The 23686-nt window shown below is 38.1% G+C and overlaps 1 long non-coding RNA gene across 1 annotated transcript; it reads left to right on the forward strand.

Annotated features, from left to right (window-relative positions):
• The first annotated feature begins 1423 nt into the window (after positions 1–1423).
• LOC131963039 (uncharacterized) lies at positions 1424–14027 on the forward strand. Its single transcript, XR_009389994.1, has 3 exons — positions 1424–1516; positions 13609–13659; positions 13918–14027. It is a non-coding gene; the product is annotated as an uncharacterized LOC131963039 (long non-coding RNA).
• Positions 14028–23686: the final 9659 nt, after the last annotated feature.

Genomic DNA, 23686 nt, shown 5'->3' on the forward strand with positions numbered 1-23686 from the left:
ATTGTTTGAATTAAGTTTCACTATAGCTGTCAAATTAGCCCAAAATGACTATTGAATATGAGATTCACTTTGCACAATTTGTGTGCATTATGTCCATAAGACGGCAAACCAATACAACAAGAGGCATAAGTACTTTATTTGTTTAAACATACACCCATCCTTGCCCATAAAGTTGAAATCATTTTGTTTTCAGACAATCCTCTGTTAATTGTGGTTTCATTTTCATTGTGACATGTTTGGAAGAGATTGAATAATACAGTTTTGAGAAGATATACACTTTATCTGTCAAGAATAAATCACATTGTCACAATCATTTAATGGAAAGAGGTAAAAAATATATATTTTATTCCAACTTTATGAGCAAAAATGTATATACACAGTAGGGAAGCAATGATATAGTCACATCATTGATGTCGGCTGATAATAGATTTAAAACTAAATATCTGTGTTGGACAGAAATTAAACTGCTGATGATATTCACATGGTGTGAACCACTGACGAAGCTGTTTAACCAATATGTGTGGAGATTTCTTGAACTGACTGAAACAAATTGCAAAGTTGTTATTTGATTGATGTACATGCAACCGTGGTTGAAGTACAAACAGCGGATTTTCACCCAGGAGAACGGGTTTCATGTCCCTTGTGAAAACAAAAGTAAATTACTTTTGACGTAACTTTTTAACTTTTAGTGTTTTTTTTACCGTTGTTCATGTAACTTATGTTTTTTACATTTTTTACGAAACTTTTTAACTTTTAGGTTTTTTACCTAACTTACGTTGTTTATGTAACTTACGCTTTTTATGTTTTTTACGTAACCTTTAAACTTTTAGTTTTTTTTACCTGACTTACTTTGTTTATGTAACTTACGTAACTTACATTTTATACGTAACTCCCAAGTCTCACGTCAACTTTTACGAACATGTACGTAATCTGTCTTTTATAACACCTTTCCAGGAAGTTTTCCCGCCTAAACCTGGGTCAGTGGTTATGTAGCCTAAATCCAGAGAAACCGCACCCTTTTTTACAACCGCAAACTGTATGTGTATGTATAATGATGCGTGTGCTATTTTTAGAACATTCTGCGATGCTGAGAGCTGCAAAATGATGTCGTGCATATGTGTCGTTATGGGTGGTATTGAACAAACGGTCTATTCTGTCGTTTAGGTTGGAGATCTTGTTGATCAGTATTGGTGTCGGAAATCAACCAAAATGAGTTGGCTTTTCTGGATATCAGCAAAAATCCAATTTCTGAATATGTGCTGTGTGCATTTCTCTGTGGACACTTTCACAGTGTTTATATAGCACCTAGATATCTTTTATAATAAATAAATACATTGAAATCTTGATATTTCACTTTTTATGGTTTGGGATCTTTAAAAGGCACTTTTTCTCAAGCAGACTTACCGTCTGTCTTCTGTTACAGTGGTCGGCATTTTAATCCCTGCTGGGTGGAACGTCTGCTGCCTGGATGCGGATCCAAAGCCTCCCTGTAAAACATAGCAAACCCCAAGTGAAGGTAGGTACAAAAATATTAAACATGTCACTTACAAAAATGCTCCTCAATTACACGTAAAAAAAAAAACCATAATATATTTTTAAATCCACTTCTCCCCCATTTCTTCTGATGCTGATGATGAACATAAAAAGTCTGTGAGAATAGCTGTGAACATGACTCTCCAGAGCTTGTGTTACTTGTTGACAAGCAGCATTTGATGCAATTCTGCATTCGGTCTGATAATCCTGGTCTGCGTTCGTCCTAATGAATTAGACGTGGCGCTAACGAGAATCACCAAGGGGAGAAGGGAGCTGCTGACAGTTAGCAGCTCTCTGTAACGACACTGGTCACCTCAGTCAGCAACGAGATGGCAGTTTTTACACCTAATGATGATATCTTAGACCACTCTTAGTATCATACTAATGCATACTATTTTCTATGCTGAATTCAGATTCTGTAGTATATTTTGTCCTGATAAAGTTCTTCACATTCACATCTTTGGTGTGTTTGCAAACTATCTGTTAAGGGCTGGAAAAACTAACTGTATGGTTTTATCTTTTCTCCAGACTGAGCTACTTCTTAAGTGAGGGATGGTTAGAAGTAGGCCCGGGCGATTATATGATCCTGATTAGTGATAGTGAGACATTTCAGGTTGTTTACGGTGATCAGCTGTGAGCATATTTACTTGATCATACACATCGGAAATGTGAGTGACAACAGCAAATCAGAGTCGACCTTTTCCTGCTCCGTTTGTAAGTTTCCGGAGAAGTAAATAGAAGACCTGACGTGGAGCTAAACGGAGAGCTGAGGGCATTGAAATAGATGTCAGCCATGACTTGGAGCAATAAACCAGGGAGGAACAGGAGAATGTTTGGAAAGAGCAAAATAAATTTCAATCTATCCGCCACTGTATGGAGAGAAAACTAACATTCACAGCACGGTAATTCACACAAAGTTATGGTGCATTCAGTAGCGTCAGAACAGCTGTGGTCACGTTTTAGAGCGTGGGACATATGAAAACTTACAGAGAAGCAAGTTATTACTGAAACTGAAACTTAGTTCTAAAAACAAGTTAGCAAAACCTCAACAGCGTGGGCTTTCCAACAACAACAAATATCAATATATCTGTTTATTTTGGGTCTTGCATACCTGCAACAACACTCAGGACTGTAAAGTAGTTGACTGTGTTATTTTATATTTTTCTACATTTGTTATTTTTGTTTTTATATTTTTCTATGTTCATCGTATTTAATTTGCTTTGTTATTTACTTCGTATGTTAATAAAATATTGAACTAATAGTACAGATGCTTTAAAACTGGCAGTTTAAACACAATTTTATAAAATTGTGATAATAATCGAGATCGGACCATATGAAAAAATATATTGTGATCATTTTTTTGCTATATCGCCCAGCCCTAGTGAGAAGACATGTATATATATTATTAAAGAAAAACAACAAGTGGAATAAGAAAATAAACAGCTGTGATGTAATGTACACATTTAAAAGCTTTCACAACCTTGGCCTTTCAGTGTCTTGTTTAGACAGTGCTTTTAGTGTGATTTGTGTCCTTTATGGATGTTCTTTTCAAGGAGATCAATTTCCCCACAAAGCCCTTTATTTAGCCATTCGGCTGGATTATGAAAAATGTATTAATTAAAATAAGAGCCTTCTGGACGGCATCACGTCACTTAAAGAGATCAAAATAGAATATTTATTGGTGAAGCCTGCGCAGAGCAGAGAAGATAAAGTTGATCTGACATAACCTTGATTGCAGGGGAAAAAAACGGAGAAAGTTTGTGAGTTATGATCGAAGTCTTGATAGCAGCAACATCAATCAGTAAACAGGCGGCTTTGGTTTTTGTCACTAACTTCTGGAGGAGAAAAACAGCCATGATGAGATATTGACATATTGGCATAAAGGTGAGCTCTCGGCACAATTGTGCATTTTTTGTGTGACTATATCTTTTTTTCCTTTTTTTTTAATAATAATAATGATTTTAATATTCATCTAAATGTCCAGCTTTATATATGATTATTTTATTTTATTATCTCATTCACCTTTATATATATTTTTGGTTTGTTTTTCAGTTAAATTACATTTATATTTAAAGGTAAAAAAATATTTGATGAAAATGTTTTTGGTCAAACTTATTTTTATATATTGTTTTATACAATAATTATTTATATTTAGTGGTTTTCAGGGAATGTTGCAAAAGTATATTATTTATTCTTTTTAATCATATTTAAATGTTTGTATATACATGAATATATTATATTTTATTGAGAATTGTTTAATTTTTATTTATTTTTTTAATTTGTTTTGCAGTTTAAGGTTTGAGAAAATCAGCTGTTAAAAATGTTTTAAAGTAAAAAAAACCCAAACATATTGTTTTTTAAACCCATTGAGTAATCATGTTAAATAATCCTTATATGAATACTGACTAAAACAATCATGATTTAGATTTTTGTCATAATCGAGAAGCCCTAACTACTGTAAAAAGAGGTTAAAAGTGTTATATTTTTTATTTTGATACTTCAGGCTGAAATCTTTAAGTAGTTGAAAAATCATCTTTCATCTTACTTAGTAAACGAGCTTCAACCTTAGCATGAGATATATTTTGATACATAAAAAGAATTAATCATCTCTAAGTCTAAACTAACACACACTTTCCTGTACACTGCATAAACAGCGAATCTACGAAGTTTACTTAGAGCGTCGGCGAGCCCTCGTCTCATTTACAATGATTGATTAACGTTACAATTAAAATTCCAAGCTGAGATACTTTTGATTAATATTCCCTTCTTGTCTTGAGGTTCCAAACCACCCATGATGACATGGAAATAAATAAACACACACCGGAGCACTGGCAGGATTCTCAGAGAGACGAACAACATCTACCCAGGATCTTTGGCGAGAGAGAGAGAGAGAGAGAGAGAGACAGAGAGGAGGGGGAGAAGAGAGAGAGAGAGAGGGAGCACTTCCCATATTTCTGCTGCTGATTGACAAGGCTGACATATGGAATAGTTCACCTATTCCCCAGTGACAGGAAGATGGGGGAGAGCGCAGGGAGAGGCGGGTAAACTTGCCTGCGAGGCTGAGCACATTTTTTTTTTTTTTTTTTTTTTTTAAGATTCACTGCTACTGATCAAAAGGACTCATATCTCCACTACTAAATTTAGCACCAGTGGCAATTAGTGGCGGAGTCACACAGCCACTCCAGGAGCAGCTGACAAATGGTACCTTAACAAGTCGGAGATGTACGCCACAGTTTGATGGATTTGTGTGTGTACAGCTGAGGGGAACTTACCCAGTGTTTTTCTTTCTGTGTGCGTTGTACGTGCACGTGACACACACAGTGTGTTAGTGGGCTGATCAGCTTCAGCTTGTGTTGGTTAGCGAGCTTCAGAGAAGCTGTGCATATATCATGCACTTAGATGATATTTGTACCTCAGTTTGATTGGTTTTATTAGTACTGAAACAAGTGATCAATTAAGTTATGTATCAATAGACAGATCAACGATATTTTTGATAAATGCTCAATTAGGGCTGGGCGATATGGACCAAAAATCATATTCCAACATATATTTAGGCTGAATATCGCAATATATATCCTGATATTTTTATTGCAAAGTGAGAGCAAATGTTCAGTCAAAGTTAAAGCCAAATATGACATGTCACAAGTAGTTTTATTTAAACTTTTTATTTAAGTGAACATAAATACTGTATAACAACAGTAGTACCTTTTTTTTTTTTTAAATCAAAGTTCCATAAAGTGCTCATTCAAATAAAAAAATATCTTAAATACAAATAGCCCATGAAATAAAATAGACCAATCTTTTTCTGAAATAAATATGAGAAAAGAATACAAACATTACAAAAGAACTAAATATGACAAACCCTAGTAAGGGCAGCATTTATATATAAAGAAAGAAAAAAAATTGAAATATATCGATATATGCAATATTCCATACCACATTTAAAAATATATCAATATATCTTTGATATCGATATATTGCCCAGTCGTATGCTCAATCGTAAATTGAATATTTCTGGGTTTTAGATTGTTGGCTCTTGAAAATTTTTAGTTTTGAGCTGTCTAGTGGCATGAAGAGGATCATGCTTTTCTTTCCCATATGGACAGAGTATACGGTCCCAAGATATACCTGCTTATAGATCAGACCTTGGGATTAGGCGACCCGTTGGCTGTTCCTGTCCGGCCCGCATGAGGTTACCCAGAAATTAGAACTCAATTCAACTGTAGTGCTTTTATTTTGAAGGTGATTTATGTATGTGTGTGCATGCATACACGCCTGCAGAGAAATGCATTTCACAAAAAACACTGAGTTAGCTTGTTGTTACTTACCTTGAGAGCATATTTGCATAAAGCTAATACATTTTTGGTTTACTGCATAACATACATGCTCTTTATGTTTTTATGGTACTCCACATTAACATAGTTTTATCATTTCATGATTTTTTACCAGAAGCAGCTCAGCTTACTACATTTTATAAAGCGATGAAATTAATATTGAGTATTGGTCCGGCCCTCTGCAACCTTTCTTATGTGGCCCCTTGGGAAAATTAATTGCTCACCCCTGCTATAGATATATAAATTATGCTTAGGTTGGCAAAAATAAAAGTTGGAACCGACAGCAATAAATTGGAAATATAGGGATTATCTGCTGTCATATGATGGAAAGAAACATTTTAATACATGATAATCAGACAAAATCCATTATTTTGCTGAATAATTGGTCAAATTAAGTGTAAAGTATGCCATGTGGTTTGTTCAGCTAGCTTGCAACTTAACTAATGGGGACAAGAGCTTAAAATTTGACCAGACAATCTGGGCTGTTTGAGCAACATAGACATTGAAACATTGAGCAATTCATTGATATTCATTTAAAGGAAGTTTTACAATAAATAACAAGCAAAGGGCACCCAGTTGGTATTTTGGTAGGCATGGCAAATCCCCTAGTTAGCTTAGCTCTGATCAAGCCAAACTTCATTCAGAAAACAAGCATTTTAAAGGTTGTTTGCTTGTCATCTTGCAGACAGACCTGACACAGCATAAATTCAGAGTTTTTACACATTGACATCATGATGTCGTTTTTTCAGCATCCTTTTGATGCGTTTGTTACATGTGAATCAAAGTCAAATCCACTCCACAGCAAAATACAGACCAATACAGTAATATTTGCGCTGTACTGGCAGTCATCCAGACATGATGGAATTCACCAAGCCGTGCTCACCTACGGATGATATTATTAATACATTTGTGACATAATTTGGTTTTCCAATTTATCTGGGACTTCAATAGGAGGTACAAAGCAGCAGTAGTGGTCATTTCAGCCGCAGGTAATAAGGCAACATAACATGTATGGTGGTGTTGTTGAATGAACACAAATGCGAAAATCCTGCTGTATAACAATGAAATGAACGCCTCAATTCACATAGCTCAATCAAGCTAAATCCAACTATATCATACATTTTTTCGAAATATTTTTACTCCACTGACATAATCAGTGGAGTAATGTGGGCTGCATATGTGAGAATGCACTGTGCATGCACAGTTCCTTCCTGCAGTATTTAATGGGATACGGGTGTGCTGCTGAATGCAGTACATGGCTACAACTCAATTAAAGTGGCAAACTTGTAACTACAACATGCCATAAAATCTAGTTTTCTTTAGCTATGTGTAAATTCAACAAAATTAAAACTAATAAAATTGTACAAAAGCTCCCAAGCTTCCCAAGAGGAAATTTTCAGAACATTTTCCAGAAATGCACTAGAAGGTTTCATCCAATTTATGCTTAATAAATAGCAACTAAATACTGTTATATATATATATAATAAAAAAAAAAACATTTGCTGAAAAAAACCCTGAGCCAGCATATGCACACCTGAATCATTACCCCGACAACATCATAATTACAATAAATGGTATTACTGTCAAAACACACAGATCTGATGGGGTCACTTTAAAATGCATATTGGAAACAGAAGGAAACCAGACAGACGGACACACTGAGAGACAGCCGGTTGAATCAGAGACCATATTGCTAACAGAAAGGATAGAATGACATCATGGCTCATTTGAGTCACTTCCCAGTTAATGCAGAGACGCGGTGATATCAACAAAGCAGCGTTTCCTGTAAATTACCAAAACAACCACAATGATAAACAGAATGGAACACCGCAGGAGTGTTTTTTTTTCTGATGAAACCTGTTTCTTTTATATATTAAAAATCAATGTATTTGTCGCAACTATCAGTCATGTTATTTATCTGCAGCCAAACCTTTTTAAGAATTGTACAGTGCTGCTGTATGAAGTGAAGTCGATGAACTGCCCTTACATCATCCTCACTTACCCAGGAGAGTCTGTTGTCTGTTAGCTGCACACACACACACACACACACACACACACACACACACACACAAACACATATTCACACACACACACACACACACACACACACTCTTCACATGGCTAGCCAACCTCCTGAGAGAGAAGGCAGCTAACCGTCTCAGTAGAGGAAATGAGCTATCTGCTCCACTTCTCTCCGAGACACACACACACACACGCTCTCCTCTGCACACACACGCACATGCAGCTCTGACATTTTTAGACTATCTGTACTCCTTGCAGATCTTCTGTTTGTTTGTATCTGTACGTGAATACAAGCATGCACTTCTGCTTATGTGTGTGTGTGTGTGTGTGTGTGTGTGTGTGTGTGTGTGTGTGTGTGTGTGTGTGTGTGTGCGCATCCCGAGCAGTGAGTGAGTTTGACCTTAAGCTTCTCCTCCCTCTTTTCAGTGCCAGCTCTTGTGTACGTTTCCTGGGCCTGCAAGATATGAGAGGGGAAAATATCTGCCGACAGCCCATCACAGTTCACGGCTCTTTGTTTATCCATTAATAATTGAGCATAGCTGAAGACAATACAAGGTGTGTGTGCTTGTGAGAGTGTGCGTTTAACGGGGATGGAGGAGGGTGTCACTGAGGGAATGTATGCCTTGCATCGCAGTTTGGGCTGAACTGTGTTTTACTGCTGTTTGCTAAAAGATAAAGTGAAATAAACAGGGATTTTTGAATTAAAATCCCTTGTTTTCTTCCTATAGAAACATTTGGTGCTGAAAAAGTGGACGTGGCATCTCCTGGCAGTTTGATTTTTGATGTAAAAGGGCACAGGTGTTTTGACTTAGGTCATACTTTAACCTTCTGGAGCCAGCGTGATCCAATCACATGACTTCTTTATGACGTCATGACTTAAAAACGAAGCAACACCAAGCCATGCCATTAACTTCCCTTTTAAGTACTGGCTTGAAACTCCATGCCAGTTTTTGTTTGATGATCATAGGCCAAGAAAATAAGGTAAGGTCAAATATACAGCTCTGGAAAAAATTAAGAGACTACTGCAAAATGATCAGTTTTGCTGGTTTTACTATTTATAGGTGTGCGTTTGAGTAAAATGAACATTTTTGTTTCATTCTATAAAGGGCTGACAACATTTTTCTCAAATTTGAAATTAAAATATTGCCATTTGGAGCATTTATTGGCAGAAAACTGGTCAAAACAACAACAAAAGCAGTGTTTTCGTTGGGTTTTTTGGGTTTGAAATGTTAATTCAGTATGTCAAAGTAAAAAAAAAATACATATATATATATATCAGGTCATATAGGTGAGGCTGTGCTAAAACAAATTATACCACGACGGGGTAAACATTTTTTAAGTGGTAAAGAAAGAAAGAATTACAAGTGTTTAAAAACAGCCAAAATAGCCCCAAACTCCAAAGGTTTAGTGTTTTATAGTTGAGATAAAAGATAAACAATTGACGTTTCTACACTGTTTTAAATCCTGAGTAAAGTTTCAAACACACTAGAGCCTACACTTCCCATAATGCAACCAAATATTGCTCTGAACTAGGTGTTACCCTCATTTTACCTTTTTATATGTTACATTTGCAACGTGTGTTCACATTTGAAATTTAAAATTCTTCATTGTGCATGATTATGGTTCGAAAGTAAAAAAAAACATAATTTTCAAAATCCAGTGTTGCGTTTTCTTTGGGTTTGAAATGTTGATCCATTAAGTCAAAATGAAAAAAATTACCAGGTCATATAGACGAGGTTGTGTTATCAAAAATAGCCCTAAACTCCTAAGGTTTAGTGTTTCATAGTAAGGATAAAATATAAACAATTGATGTTTCTACACTGTTTTAATTCCAGAGTAAAGTTTCAAACACACTAGAGCCTACATTTCCCATAATGCAAACAGATATTGCTCTTTTTATGTCAAACCCAAGCTGGTGTTGATGACCTCACTGAAACATCATTAGGGTTATTTATTTAGTTTTATATAATGGTTTTAATGCTGAGACAAGTAAACTCATCTTTGTGTAAAATCTCTGGAGTGTCCCTTTAATATTAATATACTTCCATAATGCTGTACCTCTGAGATGTCCACTAGCATGTCAGCAATCCTTTAAAAAGCTCTTCTTTGTGTCTTTGTTGCAAGACTTTTGCAGGAGAGCACAGACTAGATTACAAACCATTTGGGAAACAATTAAGAAGTGTTTATTTTCCTTTCTTCAGGACTGTTTCCTCCTCGTGTCCTCACCTCACCCCAGACAAACTAAAAACATAAGGACAGTAGCGTCTCTGCAGCGCTGACATCGGTATGTTTGTCAGAGTCCGAGCCTGACTTGATTTACTATTTTGAGTTCACATCCAAAGCAGGGTTGATCTTTACATCTCACTCCCTCCTCTAATTATGTAGGACTTTTAGACATTTTTCCCCAAAGAGCGCTCGCCGCCAGAACAAAGTCGAAGCTGTTTCACCCTGAAATGAGTCTCCTTCAGTCCTCTCGGGGCTTTCTGCAAAAATAAGTTGCACAAGGAGGAGGCTCTGATGGAAAGTGGATTTAAAAAGGATGGTGTAAGAAATAGTGATACCCCTGTACATGGTGTCACGTATGATACAACTGAAAATTAATTCAATTCTGTGTTGAAAATAAGCGTTTTAGTCCCAGAAAGTAAGCCCCTCCCCTCCTTTGTTTTCTGACAAGGAGGTAAAGTGTTGATTGGCATATCACACTTATGCTGTGTTCACACTACCAGTGACAAAGCAACAGGCTACAAACCCTTTTCAATGGAAGCCAGTGACATAAAGTTACAAACTGATGTACAACACGTCGCTGTGTTACAAATCACTAATTTGTCATTTGTAATATTATCCATCCGCTGTAAACTTCTTTCTTTCTTTCTTTCTTCTTTTTCTTGAACTTCAAATATCATTTAGCTGAAACAAATATAAGAAGAAAATTAAATATGTAAATAAAATAAATTATAAATAATGTATAATTTATATATATATATATATAAGTATTTAAACACGTATGTAAAAATGTATAAAAAATATTAAAAATGTAATTGTAACGTTACATTCAGAAGCTGGAAGTTGTGGCTGGAGAGAGGTATGTTTAGAAAATTTTGGTTATCCTGCTGCCCCCGCGACCCAGCCAGGATGAGCTGATAAAAATGGATGGATAGACATATTTAATTTTGTTATTGTTTTTAGTCAATATTCAAAGATTTGGTACAAAATTTGCAACATATTCCAGTGCCAGTTAAATGCAAATCTGTCTCGAGCAGATTTAGATAGAATTTAAATCATCCAACTGAAACAAATAAAATCATAAATGTTATAAAAACAAATAAATAAAGAAAAATATATAAATAAGATAAATAAGCAGTTATACATTTACTTAAAAATTTATAAAAATAATAAAACTATATTGTAACACACTGCACTTTCAGAACACTGTAATTTATTCACATTCATATATATATATATATATATATATATATATATATATACATACATTTTTTTTGTATTATTATTATTTATTTTTTTACACTCTAGATGTATAACCGAAAACAAAACGAGAGAATCATTATGAAACAAAAGTGGAACATTTTATCTCGATTATCTTGTTTTCCCACTTGTTGGAAACCACAATTGTAACTAAAAATCAAATCTAATTTATCTTGTATATTCACCTGTACATTAATTGAAATATGCAAGGCTGTATGAAGGTTGTTATAATACTTACATTATTTTTCTAACGGTTAGTTTGCCACACAAAGCAGAGTAGATGGCAGAAAGTGATAGCCTTTATCAACACAAGCCTTTAAAGTTCATGGTTGTGTCTATTTCCTGGAGTTGCACTAAATTAGCAACAATTACGATCAATTACAAACAAACAAAAGGGCAAACCTCCTCTGTGCTTCATTACACTGTGTTGGGAGGCTGCTCGCACTCTTCAGTATGTGGTGGCAGGTGTTTGTATCAGCTGATAATCAAAGACACAAACAGGAAATATCCACTGTGCCTCATTACATCGTGTTGGTTGTCACTTGGCAGTATAGACACGTGAGGTTGCAGGTATGTATCAGCTGATAATCAAACAGCAGCACGTAGTGTGGATATTTCACTAACACCTCTGCCAACAGGCTTTGTTTTATGATGCTGTTGTATACACTGTATGCTATTTATTCCTGCTAATGTTTAACACACAAAGTAGTTGTTGATGAAGTTTTGAGCTCCCCTATGAGTTCTACTTAGTTGGTACAGCCTAATTACCACACCTGCAGTATGTAAGGAAGTCAGTGCTGTGAGAACACAGGTGGAGAGAGAAGCCACAAACACTACTAATGATAAAAAGAGATAGAGAAACATTGTGTTAGCATGTTAGCTTCTGTATGAGGCCTTGTCAAAGGAGAAAACATTCTTAAATATAAGTGTGAACACCACCAAAACCAACAATATCTCCACCCTAAACGACCAGCCTGTTCAAAAAGGTCAAGGTAGGTTGTGTGTACAGGCAGCGAAAACGAGCTATATTTACGTATTACACCGTATGCTATAATCCGCCCGCTAGCATCTTGCTGACGTAGTAGTGATTGACGGCAAAGCAAAGTTAATATGGTTAAAATTCAGCAGGAGGTTGGGGTAGTGGATGGGTCGAACCAACGTTGGATTTTCACCCGGGAGACTTTCACGTGGGCTTTGCGTCCCATGTGACATTAAAAGTAAATGTTTTTTGCCTAAGTTACATTATTTACGTTAGTTACTTGAACAACGTTTTTGATCGTAACTTACGTTTTTTTACGTAACTTGCGGTAGGCACGTGACCCTTGTAACTCCTTCACTTACTGCATTTACGTACATTTATTTGCTGTTTAAACTGTCTTTTATAACACCTTACCGGGAAGTTTTTTTTCCCTAAACCTAGCTCAGTGGTTTTACAGCATAAATCCAGAGAAACTGCAGCCTTTTTTACAACCAATAACCAGTTCACAGTTGGAAAAAAAACTACAGTTTTGGCGAATTTAGGCGACAAAACCACTGGCCTTAGTTTGCCCTAAGGCAAAAAACTTCCTGTTAAATAAATGTACGTAAATGCAGGAATTGGTTTACGAGGGTTACCTGAGCCCAGTTACGTTTAAAGTGTAAGTTACCTTAAAAAACGTAATTCAGAAACCAGAAATATTTAAAAAGAAAATGTAAGTTACTCAAAAAGTAATTTACTTTTGTTTTCACACAGGACACAAACCCTGTTCTCCTGGGTGAAAATCCGCTGTATATTAACATTTTTGAGACCTGTATGACTGAAACGGCTCAAAAGGGCCAAGAAAGGTTGACAAATCCTGGTTTACGTTCAAAGTCAAAATGGTTCTGCTACAGTTTTTGGGTTAAATGATTTGGAACAGCCTTTGGGGTATGTTTTTCAGGATTAGTGACAAACCAGTGAGCAGCAATGTGTATATAAACCTCAATACTTTACAAAAGTATTTTTATGCAAAAAAACAAACAGAAGGTTTATTAAAGTCGATTTTGCTTTTTAAACAATAGTTTCTAATTGTGTTTTTCCTGTTATTCATTTCATGTAATGTCTTATATGTGGACCTGAGTCTGCAATAAATATGATGAAACCACTTTCCAACAGTGTGTTTAACGCACCTCTGCTCTGCTTTTAAATGAAGGTTTTTCTATATATTGAATGTGCTCCTGATTTTCGGCCTGTAAACTAAGCATCCTCTCCTTCCAGCTGCTGCTGGTGCTGCTACAATGGAGCTGCTGAATGTGACAACAAATGTGTGTAAGTATCTGTCGCTGTCAGCAACATAAACACAATAAAGTAAATCTGACTAAAAGGATGTATGGTTGAAAAAGTAATGCACTCTTTCATCTGAAATGTGTTCCTATAAGTCTTTTTTGTGCCTTTTCTTAACTAACATGCCTGCGTTTATTCTAATGCAGTGTCATTTTGTCTGTTGGTCTAGCTTGTACTTTTTTGTTCTGTTTATTTGTCTGTGTATTCACCGTCCAACTCGCTGTTTGTCTTTCTCTGTGGCAGCTTCTGCAACTGTCTCCCCACGTCCATCACGTGTCTATAGAAGTCCACCCTCCTGCTCACCCATCAACATGCCAACAGACAGCCGTGGACGCCACTTCCTTTGATATGGTAAAGCAATATTGTACTTCATCTCTCTTTTTATTTGCCCATTTGTGAAAGAGATGCCATTAGCGGCGTATTGTGCTCCTCCGGCGGGGAAAAAATATCTCCAAAAGGATAGTCAGCGGCTGCCCGCATCCTGCAACGCCTCATTAGTGCATTGCCTTCGAACAAACGTATCAACAATGTTCTGAGCTAATAAGCTTTTATATTCCCAGGCTATATGATGTAGAAAGAGGCAGAGCTGAAGGTCACGGGTGCGTTTGAACGCATCAAGTGGCTCCGTGAGGGAATGATTTATCTGGAATTATTGCTGTGCTTTGCTCTGGAGAGTTTGCTATTGATGTGTGCGGTTGAAATGGCTTCTTCAAGAGGGGAGATATGGAGCGGCGGAGGTGTCGGAGCTTTGGACACAGGCCCCTCCTTCTGTAGCACACATGGTGCTGTCAAGATGTACTTTAAAGGAATAATCCACACTAAGGGCCTGTTTACAGGACGACGCTCTCGGGTGAAAACGACACAGTATTTTATCAGATGTGCCTTTGGTTTAGACGGCGACAGCGTTCTTGGGGCTGAAAAACACAAAAACATTCAACCACCCTCCAGAGTGGAAATCTTAAACACTCCACCATTGCGTTTTGGTCTAAAGCAGACCTGGGCACCAGGCGGCCTAGGGGACATACAGTATCCAGCCCGTTAGCTGTCCCTGTCCAGCCTGCGTGAGGTTACCCAGAATTTAGAAATCAATACAACTGCAGTGCTTTTATTTTGAAAGCGATTTAGGTATGTGCTTGCACAGAAATGCGTTCCACAAGTTACCTTGTGAAAAACACTTATTGCGTTTTGCATAAAGTTAAAAAAAAAATTCTGGTTTACTGCATAACATACATGCTCTATATTGTTTTTATTTTTTATTTATTTATTTTATTGTTGTGTTAAAGAATTGGATAAGGGAGATAATGATTGGAGTTTTCTTTTACTGCTATATTTGAGTTGCTTCACATAAACATACTCTTATAATACCACGTATTCTTACCAGTAGCAGCTCAAAACCATATAACTTACTGCATTATATAAAGCGATGAAATTAATACTGAGCTGAATTTAGTTTAGTTTAGAAAGAGTATTTGTCCGGTCCTCCTCAACTTTTGCAGTTCTTATTCACTGTTTCCATCATTCAGACATTCAAGTTGCCCTGCAGCTCTCATAACTATCCAGGAATCATTTCAGCAGAATTATCACAGATAATATAACAGAACAGAGAAGGCGCACCACTTAATGTTCAGCTGTCCTGCCGGCGCAACCCCACATTTTCTCCACCGGAGATACTGATATTATATGAAACTAGAAGATCTAACCACTTCTATGTGGCATTTTTTAGTTGACCTACTACCTCCCCCTAAACATCCACTGCTCACGACAACCAATTCTCAAAAGAAAGGACCCCGAATTGTAAGTGGTTAATTACTTGGGGCAATTTTTTGATGCACGAATTCGGTCGAGGCGAAACCCACAGCTTTTGACAAGACCTGGGAGACTGTAGGCCGTTTTGCGCTACTAGGAGTGTCTATTTATGCGCAAGCTCTTGGTGGTTTTGTTTGGTAGTGCTTCACAGTACCACCTAGCCACCTGGCTGCATACTACATCAAATTTCACAGACTTTTGCGTCACTGTATGTACAGATTTTCCCCTAAAGGCGCTCGTCTAAAAGCAGAATAAAAAGTGAGAATGCAACGCTACTTTTGCGTTTTCAGTCCAGATCCTCTCCATCTAAACAGGGCCTAAAGTATAAGAATTGCAAGTAAAAGTACAGCAAATGTTGCCATTTTAGGGTCCACTGCTCTTTGCTTGACTATCTTACTGTAGACGATTGACGTATAATGCAAACAATGTCACATTGAGATAAGGGATGGGAATCGAGAGCTGCTTCCAGTTGAGAACCAGTTCCAATCCGTCCAATCCATTAGAATCATATGCTTCAGAGCTTATCAGTTCCTTTTATCAATGCCAGCATGTTTTTTGAAACAGTTGCAGATTTTGTAAACAACGGCATCAAACGCGTGAATGTACACTGCAGGAAACTAGAAGGTGTCATGGTGGAGGGGAAGTGGAACAGAAATGGAGAAATCCAAAGTGTGGCTTCATTTCATGTAGAAAGATAACAGCACTGCTTCTAATATCTGTAAAATTCAAAATTTCAAGGATTGAAACAGCAGCCATATGAAGCCCATCTTCTGGAAATGCGAATGAGTGCCAATCAAAGATAATAAAACCGGTTTGGGTCACTTTTTTTCCACACAAAATATAGGAATTAATTAATAAGGAAATTTGCATTGGAATTAATTAAATCTCATCATTTCCTGTCCTTAATTGAGACATTTCCTGAGTATATCCAAAGAAGTATTCTTTCATCAATCACAAACATCATTAGATTTGGATCTCTTAATATTAAAGAGCAACTTTCCAAACACACCATTTTTACACTGATGTTTAACAATCATAAAGGCATTAATCCTTGATAAAAGAGGAACAGTTGTGTCTGTCAGCTGTCCATAATTACATTCAGCCACAATAAATTGCATTTTTGACAGAACGGCAGAGACTAGAAAGATTTTATTTCTTTCCACTGCTACGGCTCTCCTCGCCTACATGTTTAACCCCCACAGCTGAATGCAACAAGTTTATGTTCCTGCTCTGGAAGTTGTTGAAAAGGCAGGCTAGAAAATCATCATAGATATTTCTCTGGCATTGGTGAAAATACTAAACAAAGTAGCGTAACTGTATCCCAAATTGGACACTGTTCGGCTAAGATTCTATCAAAATTTCACATTAACTACAAATATAAATGGTCATATTATGCTTCCAATTAATTTAGTGGTGTGAAACTAGAGTCTAACCTCTTATCTTTTGAACTGTATATTGTTTTATCCATGCATGTTAGCCTCAGGTTTACCAGAGTCAACAAAAGTATGCTAACGCTGGTGAATTAGCGGTGCGCTAACTGTATCCCACATCGGACACTTGGATCTCCTCGCTGTAAAACAATGGGGGCTGCTGAGTTTTTCACGGGAAATTGGATGTTTCTGGGTAAGCCAAATAAATATCACCATTATCAACCATCGTTATCAACACACCCAGACCGTAGTTCTGTTCTTCACAATAAAATACAGTACATTAAAAATAAAAATGTACTTTTAAGATCGTTGCCCAAGCATTCTTACTGCTTTCTCTCATCAAATTTACTTTCATATTGTAATTAGACGTGTAAATATCTATGTACATGAATGAAATTTAGATTTGAAATTGTTAAATATGTTTAAATCAATTATACCTACACTGGTGGTGGGGATCTTATTCGAAATGACCGTGACAACACCGGAAAGTGCAGCACTGCAGATGTGTCCGATTTGGGATACGGCCTCTTTAACTCTTGGAATGTATTCAGCACACTCACAGATTAATGATATTTAATACTGTGAAGTATTTTGTTTGAACACATTCCTGTAACCTGTCAGCTAATCACCTGAAATATAAATCTCTAAATGTAGGAACCCATGCGGACACACATAAACATAAAAAACATACATACAGCATCCCACCCCTCCCCTCCTGATCATTTGGAATCCACATTAAAATGCAATAACGAGCGAGGTAACAAACTAATTATCCCAATTAGCTCACTGTTCATGCAAGCGAGCTCAACTGTATTTGTTATCATCCTACTATTCCAAAGGCGTCCTCTGGGGATTGCACACCGCTCGTGCACACGCCCCACACAGTCATGACCACTTTCCTGCAAAACATCTGGCCATGCACGATGGGACGCCAAGATTTTATTGTTTTTTATCCTCTCTGTCTTTATAGTTTTGAGATTTTTACCTCAGTTTGCTTCTCTGCTATCAGGAGCTGTGTTTTCTTGAAGTTGTGCTGGTTTTCAGGCATCCCCCCCCCCCCTTGTGTTGATTTGAGTGTTTGAATGTGTAGTCCTGGTGGGATTGTGGGAGTCGGAGTACTGTCAGGTCTAATTGCCGTGTGGTGTTTGGTAGGAAGACGGGCCTGATTAGGGAGGAGGTGAGGGAAAACATCATGTCCCCAATCTCTTCTCTCACTGTCTCACCCATTTTCTGTCGTTCCCGCTCTCTTTTCCCCCCCTTTTCTCTCCTCTCTCTGACTCTCTACATGACTACACAGAATGATGGCAGTCCTGCATGGCTCATTAACTGGCAGAGAGAGACGGACAGACACAAAAGGATAGGAAAAGAGAGAGGGGATGTAGAGAGGGCAGCTCACAGACTCCTCAAACACAGGTTACCACGGTGCTCGCCTGGCGTCTGCTGACTACATCAAAGCCTTTAGATGCCAGTCGAGGGGCAACACGAGCTGCCAAATGAGTTGGGAATATAGAAGGATCAGGAATAGAAGGGAGTCTGAGGAAGTACTTGCAAGGTCCTAAATTAGTTTTATACATTTCATTTCTGATTTTCTTTAAACCTTTATCCGTTTTACTCCCTCTACTTCTAATCTTTAACATCAATATCAGTGCACTGTAATGACCTTGTCCAGCAGCCATGATTATAGTCAGTGGAACATTTCAGAAAATGTGAGTTTAACTGATTCTTAATACCACTCGTCACTGTTAAACTACTCTCTATGAATACATATCTGCCAGCAACGGGAAAAGGTTTAGTATTCGTTGTGTTCATTTGTAGTCCAAGTTCCACTCCATTCTCTTGTATCAAGTTGATGATCGAACTGGAATCGTTGACCAGCACACAGACATTTTCCAGAAATCTGCTGGTTACATCTGAACCCCAAAAATATTGGAGGTCACTCACAGACTAAATAATTGATAATAATAACTATGGTAATAAGTGACTGTTAGCTGATGGGTTTTGAGTATGGTTGGCTACTGAACTCTGTACTTTTAAGGTTCCGACTGAATTTCGTCGCTACTATTGGATACTGATTCACGCTTAATCAATCGGAAACCTAATATCTGTACCTGAGAGCATCTTGATGAGACAGTAGTTGTTTTTTAAAGCACATTAGCCAATTGATGGAAACAAAAGCAAATTGAATTTTGTGGACACAAAATGCAGTTAAACAGTTAAATCGCAATATATTGTATCCTAATGCTCACCAGCAAAATGGTTGAAATCACAATATCGTATCATGACTTAAGTATCGGGATAAAATTGCTTCATGGTGCTTCACATCAAGTGAGGATCTTGCGACTTCTGGCAATGACCTCGCTTCGATTTAGTCTAAAAATTCAGAAATTCTTTGTGTTTTTTGTTTTTTTTTGATGATCCAGTACTTCGGTCAGGTGTATTATCATTTCATTGTGCAATATAAGTACTTTTCTCTTATGAGAGCAGACAGTGTAGCGTTTTTTGCAAAAGAATAGTAAGAGAATCCTAGATATGAAATAAGGTTAAATATAAGATTTTTTAAAAATAATTACCTCCATGTTAAGCAACCATGACCTCAACAAACCAGGACTAGTTAACCTTTTTTCCAAGTATTAACCGTTATTTTATATTCTATGCAGACGATACAACACTGTTTTGTTCCCTTCCATTAAATGGGATCCATATAGAAAAGCTACTAATACTACTTCAGTAGGCTTCAAGGTTCAGATACGTCGGAGAGACGAAGCAGCTCTCTGTTCAGTGCTTTGTAAACTTCTTCCTAGATGAGAAGAGGGAGAAAACCCACAAAGATGATATCAGCACGCTGGTGAAATAATCATCACAAGATCTTTTTTTCCTGTTCTGAGTCATGGGGTGAAGGATAACGAGAGACAAACAGAGCTGGAGAGTAGGGCGAAGATGGATAGGTGCAAAGGAAAAATAAAAAAAGAGAGAAAGAGCCAGGCTTCAGAGACCAAGGGTGAAAGTCTAAATCTTTCATCCTCTCTCTGGGTTCAGAACGAGAGGAGAATTGTAGGTTGGATTATCGGTGCTAAGCCACAGAAAGAGCTTAACTATAGCTCTTCTCCTATGTCCCAAAGACAGGCAGGCTACCTGCCTGACTCACCGCCAGACACAAGAATCTGCAATCATGACTCACTGGCCTCTGAATGGAGTTATTGTGGACCTGAGGGTCATCTAATTTGCCATTTAATTTCCCCCTTGAATAGAAGAATACTTTATGAATTCCACCTGATCATCAACCACCGCGTCGTCATCACTATCTAAAGCAATGACGACCTCAGTCAGACGTTTATAATATAACAATCTAATTTATTTTCTGTGCCGTTCCGTGTGCCATCTCCCTTCTTTTAGCGCCGTCATGTTTACGTCGGCCTGTTATTCAGTTGGGAGATTCAACACGAGTCCAGGAGAAAACACTTGAAACGCTATTAAGCCTGTAGTGGGGCTTGTGTGTGCCAGTTGTAAGCCTCCTCTTGTCAACACGACTGTAGGATGCACACAAGTGCACTGACTGGATAGAGAGGAACGGAGAGGGAGATACTCTGCAAAAAATGCTCGTCCTAATAAGCCATTTAGTCACATGTTGGGTCTTGAAATCAGATTTTGTCTTTGATTTAGTGCGAAATTTAGCTCATAATTTATCTTCTTGCCACAGAAAATCCAATTTTATGATTTTTTTTTGCAGAAATTGGCAGTTTTAGGGCAATAATGTTCAATAATATCATGAAAAAGCAGATTGTCACATCAGTATGAAGATATTTGAGAGTGTGAACATTTGAAAAAAAGACTATTTCTCACTTTGTATGCAGCTTTCTTTGCTTGTTTTGAAGAAAATCATGACTCTGGTACCCAATGCGGGATTAAATAACTGGTGATGATGGATATTTCTTGCAGTGGTGGGAGAGATCGAGTTAGAGGAGAGATTGCTTGTCAGGGCCCTGATTTCGCCGTTCTCCGCTGATGACGATAATAATAACCATTCGCAGGAGTGGCAGCAAATGGGGAAGAGAGAGCATAGACGTCTTTTTAAAGAGGCGTACACGCAGTTACTTTCTGCAATCAAAACACAGATTTCTGAAGACGAGCCGGAGCAGAAAGCACACACACACACACTCGCGGAACACTGCAATAGATTGCAGTGCACACATCCTGTTGTTCGCCATCGACAGAGAATATTAGCCCGGTATTTGTGTACAGTAATCAGCAGGCCCTTGACAGACTAGTCTCTAGACAGAGACATCTGAGGAAAGATTGTCTGGTAATCAGGCTGTGCGGTTTAAGGCGGGGGACTTGTGGAGTAAAACCTTGTAACTCCAATTATGGCGATTGTTGTGTTTTCATGTTGTGAGGTGAAGCATCCAGCAGTTGGGAAACCTTATAAAATCAATCTGAAAATGTTTTAGATTTTTTTGGTTTCTATGTGACAACAGTGATTGGCCTGCAATGTTGTATATATCGGAGTGTTTACTTTTTCCCTCCCCTCTCTGTGCAGTCCATATGTCACCAATCATCATGTTGTCTGCTGAGGGGAAGTAACACCCTGTTATTATCTGTCAAGCAGCTAAAAATGTTGGTTTATACCTGTTTGGAGGCTATGTATTGCATGTCACTGTACACTGTACACCACAAACTGTATTACTGCGTTTCTCTACTTCTCTTATCCCCCCCCCTCCTCCTCCTCTTCCTCTCTTGATTTTTTTTTCTTCCCCCTTCTTGTCATATGCGTGATCACTCCCTCCCCCTCTCTCCTCCTCACTCTGCATCCCTCTCCTCCCTCTATTCCCCCTCGACGCTTTTAATCTTGGGTTGATGATACTTGGTGGAAGCACTTAAGTTTCTGTGCCAGGTGTCTCCCCGTGCTTAACATCCCGGGCTTAGCTCCTCATTTCTACGGCTCCTCCGCCTCCCTCCCCTGGCTCCTGCACACACACACACATATACACAGCGTGTGTGCACATATAGCTACTGGCTGTGTGCTTAACATACAGGTATGCGCATGGATGCACACAAACGTTCAGTACAGACATCTGCATGCCTTAAACCTGCAAACAGCAAGCTTTTGCACACTCTAAAACTCATCTCTAATACCCCTTTTTGACCAACACAAAACTGTTTTTTTTCATGGGCTGGTGCTAGTGCACCTCAGAACTGGTTTGCCTTTTCCAGGCTCGAGAGCCATGTCATTACGTCACTGTATACGTCTGGAAACGCAACTTTAATATGTTGTAAGCTAACACTAGTCCCACAACCGCCAGCCCGCTAACGCCAACTCGCTAACGCCAACTCGCTAACGCCAACTCGCAATTAGAATGAATGATGCATGTTTTAATTGGTCTTGTTGGTCACAATAACCCCGCCCCATGCCCCTGACGTGAGTGATTTGTGGTTCAAGACCAGCAAAGAGTCGGTACCCGCTCTGGAACTAGTTTTCCCGGCCTGAGAGCCGGTTCTTTGGCAGTCGAAAAGTGCTTCAAGATTAGTCACCGCTTCTGAACCGGCCCTGGAACTACCTTGGTCGAAATGGACCAATGGATTGCCAGATGATGACGTCATTTCCACGTCCAATAGGGGGCCAGTCAGACGCTTTATGACGTACTAGGGGACTGGTGTCCCATGTGACACCAGTCCAATAGTGGTTTAGACTTCATTTGAAGTTTTTATGATGTGAAAAGCTGGTGAATGCACATAGGCCTACAGTGGACACAATATAGTTTAGCAAAATAGCTGACATTTTAGACATTTTTCGAGGTTGCTATAATTTTCAGGAAGGATGTCCAACTGATGGCCAGGTGATGTTCCAGAAGTCCTCAGAGTCTCTTATTTTGGAAACATTTTTGAGCCATAACGTGACATTCATGAATAGTCTCAATGTTTGCTGGCTATTAGCACATTCAAGTTTTTTTAATTTTATGATTCTTACATCATACTATGCAGAGTATAGCGTTTATGAAGTTTGTAATTGAGTCCATCCATCCATCCATCCATGGGTGGCTGGTGGCCATCAGGTTGCTGCAGTAGCATTGGGAAACATGATTCGAAAAAATATATATTTTAAGCCTTTGAAACAGCATGAGATTTTCACTTGTTTAAAGGTTTAAAAGGCCCAATTAGACAAAAACCGACTTGATAAGGAGATTTTTACAGTGTAGGGGTCTTCGGGGTGTCTTTAAAAACACATTATTCTCAAAAAGTTTATCTGCACATTGTAGCATTTGTAATTACAGTGCACTGAAATGGATAAATCAAATCCCCCAGCTACTGTAACGCTTGCTGAGTCATATGGATCTTGATTTGCATCGACTGTACAAAATGCTGTTTACAGCTAACATATCGTTATTGAGATTTAGGCAATGTGTGGAGAATCTGTGTGCTGAAAGAGTTTGCTTAGCTTTGTTCTTTAAAGACACAAGAGAGGTGGAAGGAGACAGCAGAGGAATGAAAACGGGAGAGAAATAGAGGAGGCGAGGAGAGGCAGAAAGATAAAGAGAGAGATAGCTCTCATGTGTTTATCATATGTTTGTTTGTGTTGCCGCGGGGACCTCCTTTCTTCACCCCCCGTTTCCTCTCCCTCTTCCTCTTTTTTAGTCACCATCTGAATATATTTTTTTTCCCTTTCCGTCATGTATCTGCCGCCTGTCCAGGCAGCGCTCTCTGTTTCACTCTCGTCTGATGTCTCAATTAAAATTAATGTGTTCAGTCTGCTCAGATAAAGAAGAAAGAGGAGGAAAAAGCCT

This window comes from Centropristis striata, chromosome 24 (assembly GCF_030273125.1).
Source record: "Centropristis striata isolate RG_2023a ecotype Rhode Island chromosome 24, C.striata_1.0, whole genome shotgun sequence".
Lineage (NCBI taxonomy): Eukaryota > Metazoa > Chordata > Actinopteri > Perciformes > Serranidae > Centropristis > Centropristis striata.